The 7500-nt window shown below is 37.1% G+C and overlaps 1 protein-coding gene across 1 annotated transcript in view; it reads left to right on the forward strand.

The window, feature by feature from the left end:
* The window catches only part of COLEC12 (collectin subfamily member 12), an 846619-nt gene that overhangs the window by 77407 nt on the left and 761712 nt on the right, over positions 1 to 7500 (forward strand). The gene's annotated exons all lie outside the window — the stretch shown is intronic.

Raw genomic sequence — 7500 nt, forward strand, 5'->3', positions numbered from 1 at the left:
CTGTTTGATTGGCTATTGTAGTTTCTCTCTCTCTCTCTCTCTCTCTCTTTCTGTCTCTCTGTATATGTATATATATATATATATATATATATATATATATATATATATATATATATATATATATATATATATATATATATTTGTACATATATTTCAACATACATACACATATTGGAGCAACAGAGGAAGACACCAACCAGGAATTAGCGTAAAAAAACTTTTACTCAACGCTTTCGTCAGAATGACTTCTTCAGAAATACAAGCATTTTTACATGAACTTATATACTTACAATCTCATATTCCTCCCACTAATTTAATCTTCCTTGTACACTGATAGTTCTACCTAAATGAGACCAGATCAGCAAAATCTAACACTATTAAGAAATTGTTAGAAAAGAATGATAATTTGAAATCTATGCCTGTACCAAATAAACCCAGGGAATGTTTAAATGCTTCTGTTGCAGTGCCTGTAGATATATTCATGAGAGATCATTTATAAATGTACCTCATTTAGATAGAACTATTAGTGTCCAATGAAGATTCAACTATAATTCCATTAATATTGCTTTACGTTCAGGCTGTACTGCATTTTATATAGGTATGACTACCAGGAATCTTAATACACGTATAAAAGAACACTATTATGCCATTAGAACTAAAGATGACAAGAATGCTTTGTTTAAATACTCTGTATTTTGTAGTTCTTATAAAAAATTCACTTTCAGTGTCTTGGAAGAGGTTGACATTGATTTAAGAGGTGGTAATACAAAAAACAGAGTAGAGAGAAAAGAATCACTATGGCAACTTAGACTGGGTGCTAACATTTTCCCCAAGTCTTAATGAATTTATTAATATCAAATGTTTTTTATCAGATAGTAGATAAAATATTGATTAATATAAGAATATATATGCATATTTTATTTTATTAATTGCGTTTAAATGTATTTAGTATATTATGTTAATATTTTATTGTGTTTTTTTGTTGGTATGCACTGCATGAATTTTACTTGAAAAGTTGATTGATAATTAAGTAATTTCATTTGATTAAATTAGTGGGACGACATGAAATTGTAAGTATATAAGTTTGTGTAAAAATGCTTGTATTTGCATTTCTGAAGAAGTCATTCTGACGAAAGCGTCGAGCAAAAGTTTTTTTATGCTAATTCCTGGTTGGTGTCTTCCTCTGTTGCTCCAGTGTTTGGTTTTATTTGCTTTTTCTTCACTGGTGGTCGATTTTATTAATACATACACATATATCATATATATATATATATATATATATATATATATATATATATATATATGTGTGTGTGTGTGTGTGTGTGTATATGTCAATCGGGTTTCAGTCAATTGGTTGAAAATGCAGAGTTGGTTGAATGCTGAAAGTGCATGCAGGAATGCTTGAACGTGGATATTGATAAATGTAGGAGATGTCAAAAGAAGTGTGTTCAAATATGTTTTAGGCAAAGAAGTATGGGGTTTGGTTGTTTATGCTGAAGTACGTGCGTGCGCGTGTGCTCGCACACGCACACACACACACACACACACACACACACACACACACACACACACACACACACACACACTTCTCAGTACTTAAAAATAGATGCTTTGCTTACTTCATATAACTTAGGTATCTATGGGAATGACACGCTAACACAGGATAATTTGTATCCACTATCCAGGAAGGAAGTTATAAACCTCAGTAATCTGCTAAGCATGTGGAATGTGCTAGCATTTAAAAAGCTAATCCTTCATCTCAAACTTCCAGATTCACATTTCCAAAGTTACCTGTGTCCTTTATTTTATTTATTTATTCACCCCTTTGTTAGCCAGGTGAGTTGGCAGGTTGCAGGTCCTAACATCCTTTTCGCCACAAGCTGGTTCATGAGGGAAACATGCAACAGTAACATAAGAACCTGGACCAGGTAATTGTTTACAATTATAACAGCTGTCAGTACAAAAAATGAATAATGAGAAGAGGAAAGCAAATACTATCACTACAGGCAATGTTTACAAAGAATGTTATAGTAGGAATTCTAGACGACTGAGTAGAAAGCAATCTTACTATTTATATCAAGTCCATTAAAAAGCAGAATTAGAAAACTGTCTTAGCAAAGTGAATAAGATCTGCCTCTCCAGCTATATTTCCTGACTTTGTAAAATTATTAGATAAAACTGTAGCTGGTAGCCTGACAATAATTTGTAATTCTTTTCATGATAAAGCATCCCAGACCTCTGTATACACATTTTAGCACAGCATTACTATATAGTAATCCTGCCCATTAAATAGAAATGCTAACACTTGCCTGATAGCACAACAAAAGGCACTGCCTGTGTCTTTCTCTTTTTGTTGCCTGAGGAACACTTGGATATCTACCCTCTCTGGTCACACAGCAGTTTAACAGCAAAAAACAGGTTTACTATCTGATTCCCCTCACCTATGCACCCCTCATAAAAGCTGAAATAGAAATTAAGGACTCTGTGAGAAGTAATAACACCACCCAGCTTTAATGCCTAACTCACAAGAAAACAGACAAAACAGAAGATGCCATATGTCAAACCATATGTCAGCCTCACCAATGCCAGCCATTAAACACAACAAAGGGTAATTTGCATGACTGACACCTCCATGAAAAGTAAATGTAGAGCAAGTAAGTAGAGAGGAGCAGGGAGGAAGCGCACATCTTGTATATTGATCACAGGCAGGCTACATGAGGTGCGATCAGTTTGCATCCATAACTACCAGAATGTAAAAGTGAGGGACAGGGAGATTAGTAGGCTAAGTAGCTGCTTCGAACTGCGTCTCTACACCTGTCAGGTACTGCCATGCATTCCACACAAAACAGCTAAAAAATAAGTAACCCCCTAATAATGTACTCCGAGTAAAATGATGCCCTAGACAGCTAACTAGTTCACTTATCTTTAGGGCCAGCTTTCCCTTATTAAAGCATTTTTATTTATAGGATTGAACAGTATAATTATTTCCATTTCTGATGCTCTGTTCTAAAACAAACTGATTTGATATTTAGGGTGAAGCACTATTCACTATCATATTTATAAACCAACAGTCCCATATAGGAATAATTTTAACAAAGGTAGTTTTTAACACTTTCATACAAAACTGTTAAGTACAGATGCTGCTTTAGAGTCACCATAGATGATTTTTGGACTGAGAACAAATGATTCTTTTGTACACCAAAAAGGGATTTTATATTTAAGAAGTAAACTCACTTTTCTGTCCAAACATTACTAACATCCATATTTTACTTCTTAAAGGGTGGTCATAAGTCAAAAATATCAGTTGACAAAAACACAGCAGTCGTGCATGAATTCTTCTTAATTATGCAGTTTATGTTATTGAGTCAAGAACAAAACTATATCTATCAATTTCCAGCATCTCATACCTGCATGCAATTGCCTGCAGTGTATCCTAATTTACAGATGAAGGCAAACATCTTTTTTTTCTAAGCTGTTGCTTTATTTGTTTATTATATATTGGTAATTCAGTGCATATGATCATTAAAAATAATTTTAGGCACAATGCAGGCCATGTTACAGCACACACAGATAACCTATAAAACATTTGTTTGTACCTTTCTGATTATGCAATGGTGAGGAATAGTACACATGAGGTGTCAGAAGTTGTTACAAGATTAGAAGGACAGACGGCAGGAAAGGCAATTACTAATCTAAAAAGTCAATTTTCTAGGTTACCTACTATCATAAAACAGAAGCATATGAGCTGTATTTTATGTCAGTATGAGTTATATAGGAATGACTGCACAAAACGTTTGTGCAAAGTTACATATTAAGCTAGTGCTGATGTCTGATTATGTAGAGCCAGTGGTGATGCTAATCTAGTATGCAGTGTGACCAATCTGTTCCTTTAGCCGGTTTCTAAGTCTGAGATGCATATTATCACTGGAATGCATATTTTGTGTGCCATTTGCACATTGAGTCTATTTGCCAGGAACTTGAATGACTACAGAAAAGGGTGAGAGAAGTATCAGCTGGCAACAGGAGTGAAGTAAACATACTCCTTTGGTGTATTTGCTCATTGTTGTACTTAAACTGCATTGTGGCAAACAACAGATGTAATAGCCATGTTAGCAGAGGCTTTGTAGAATCTGTTTCTGACCATAGTTCTGACAACCTCCTGTACGCTTTATGCATACCCACATCACCACCAGAGCCTGCAGTATCTTCCCTCCAGCAGACGTGTCTCCTGCAAGCACCTTAAAAGGATACCATTACTGGTCTGATTGATGCCAAGCACATATCCCCAATCTTTGCTGCATGCCATGCACCCCGTCTTCCTCTAGCATGATGACATTGAAACAAGCTGACTATCCTCCTCAGCACAGGATGGGCAAGCTGTTACCAGCCATTCATTCCTATCATCTTCTGTTGGCTTCTGTTGTGCCTGGGGCACTGACCACACCTGGGTAGTCTGGTTCACAGTTAGAACTTTTAACCCCCTGTGCCATAGAGCCAATTAAGAGTTACATTAGTCATTATTAGTTATTGTAGAGTGATGTTAGTAAACCATGCCAAACTAACAAATAATATGCTATAAATTAAGAGCTCTCTATCAGTACATCTCAGCATAATTCATAGATATGCAATGATAATCCTCAATATAAAGTCATAATATACATCTGCTTAAGTTATGTATCTGTGTAATGCAGACATGATGCAATTAACCATAGCTAAGGTTTTAATTTTACAATGAATGATAACACAACCCTGAGAAAATTAGCTACAGAAGTCTCTCCAGTGATATCTATTCATATAATTAACATCACAAACTCTGCAAACTAATATTTATTTGGCATTTTTGCAAAACTGTTCTTAATATGCAGCAAAGCATATATTTAATGTTGGGCTATAAATGTTTTTTTTTTTGCTCTGGTCTTAATTTGCTTTCATGTACAGGTTGTATAAACTGTATTGTCTTGTTAAATATAAGTTTAACATAAGTTTTCTTTTAATTTTGAATGTTTCTTCTTAATACAGGTACCAATTTGTTTTGTATCTGAGTCTTTGTATATATCTCTCCACAGAAATATGTATCTTGATGAATTTATTTAAGACTTGAATGACTTGTTTAATTTGATAACAGTCCTTCTGAAACATTACAGATTACCACAATTTATCTCAGCTTGTTCAAAATCAGAGATAGTCATGTGGGTTTCCTCTGGGTGCTCTGGCTTCCTCCAGCATTCTAGTGCAGTGGGTGGACTGGGCACCCTAAACTGGCCATGGATGTGAGTGTGCATGTAAGTGTGTGGAGTGGAATAACTACTGCGGCAGGGCTAGCCACTTGGTGGTGTAAACCTTGGGTCTAGATGATTGCCACTGTTGAAGTCTCACCCCCACCTCATGTGCAAAAATGTGATGTGGATGGATGAATGGATGGATGGATGGATGGATGGATGGATGGATGGATGGATGGAAGGATGGATGAGTAGACATTTTAGTAGAGCTGGTTGCTTTACCAGTCCTGGTCCTAGCTAAAAAGAACAAGGTAGCATGAGAAAATATTAAATGCAGCAAGATATCACTTGAGCACAAGCCACTAGACATGGCGTCTGTGTCTGCATCTGTTACTTGGCAGCAAATAGCACCAGCACTGTATCTCAGCCAGCCAACAGGATGCAGCTGCAGGTGGGACCTGTACATTTTTATTATTATTATTGTTATTATTATCCCCTAATTCATATTTTTGAGCCAGGCAGGATATATTTGCATGTTTTATTAAAGTAGGGGGCACATATCCCCCTCACCCCCCAAGGTTCTGAGTCCCTAGTTAGTATACATATAAACACTGAACATAAATGTAAATACATAAATGGTGGATTTAAAATCAGATGATGTTGGGGCATCTTTCACCCTCTGCATCTCTTTCTTTCTGTACTTTTAATAATATTGACCATCACCAACATAAGCAGTTTATAAAATGGGTAGATGGTGAATAGATCTTGGATAATTTAGAAATGGACAGTTAGTGTTTATCCTAGAACATAAGGTAAAATGACATGGCAATAATGGCTTAATAAGGTAAACCAATCAGATGAAGTACAAAAACTATGCAGTCTACAGTATTATTGTATTTGTCATCTGTTTTTGTCATGGTAAACTGAAAGGATAGCTAGGTAGATAGATAGATAGATAGATAGATAGATAGATAGATAGATAGATAGATAGATAGACAGATAGATAGGTAGATAGATAGAAAGGTAGATAGATAATTAGGTTCTTGTATAGAGAGATAAACAGACAGGCATACACAGAGACAGATAGATTGACATGATGGTATCATAGATTCATAAGCTGATACTAGGCTATCGGCCTAGGGCCTATACAAGCCTAGCCATGACAATTCCCTAGCTATTTCTTCCCACACTATTTACTTCCCTGGACCCCTGTCTAGCAGGGAGACTGACGTGATCCTCGGGGTGAATTACCTTTCTCCCATCCAATCGTCAAGGTTCCTTTTGAAGAGGGCCAAAGAGGCTCTGTGCTTGACATGTATGGGCAGGCTATTCCAGAGTCTGGGGAGTCTCTGGGTCAGGAACCTATCCCTCCAGCATGTTTTGTTTATTGTGATGACAAGGTTTAGATCCCTGGAGCGTGTGGCTCTGAGGGATTGGGATTTCTTTAAGTGTAGCATGTCCAACAGCTCTGGGTTTGACATGGACTTGTATGTTAAGCAGAGATCGCCTCTGAGTAGACGATATGCAACAGAGTATAGCTGAAGTTTTTTAAGGCGATCACTGTAGGGCATCTGCTTTAAGCCTGTGATTCTTTTAGTGAGGTATTTCTGCGTCCTTTCCAGTTGTTGCATATGTCTTGAGAGGTACATACCAAATGAGGTGTTGTATTCTATAATGGGTTTAATGAGGGATGGGACAATGACCTCCCTTTTTCTGGATGAAAAGCCCTTAGTGATGAGGTGTGCCACATAGAAGGATTTCCTGACTGTTGTGGCGATGTAGTTATAGAAGGTGAGAAAACTGTCCACCTGTGTCCCTATGTCTCTTATCACACTTTTGGTGTTTAGTGTCCTGCCACGTATGTGGTAATTTACGGGTACATGTTTTTTCCCAAAGGGGATAACTATACATTTCTTGGCATTGAGCTTGAGCCCATGGCTCTGGCACCAAGCATCTGTTTCTGTAAGGCCCTTTTGTAGAGTATCCACATCATTTAGGGATTCAATAATGGCTACCAGTTTGCAGTCATCTGCGAACATTGTTAGCCAGAGTCTCTTGGTGTTGGCCTGTACTTCAGAGAAGTAGATGCCAAACAAGAGTGGTCCCAGGACTGACCCCTGAGGTACTCCCCTTGTCACTTGTCTGGAGCTGGATTTGGAGTCGGCTACTTTTACAGTGTGAGTTCTGTCAGTAAGCCAGTTGGCAACCCATTGAGTGACGTAGGGATTAATGCCCAGCTTAGTAAGTCTATTATTCCAGAGTGGGGGATGGTGTCAAAGGC

Source organism: Protopterus annectens, chromosome 3.part0 (genome assembly GCF_019279795.1).
Source record: "Protopterus annectens isolate FY-2018-M chromosome 3.part0, PAN1.0, whole genome shotgun sequence".
Lineage (NCBI taxonomy): Eukaryota > Metazoa > Chordata > Ceratodontiformes > Protopteridae > Protopterus > Protopterus annectens.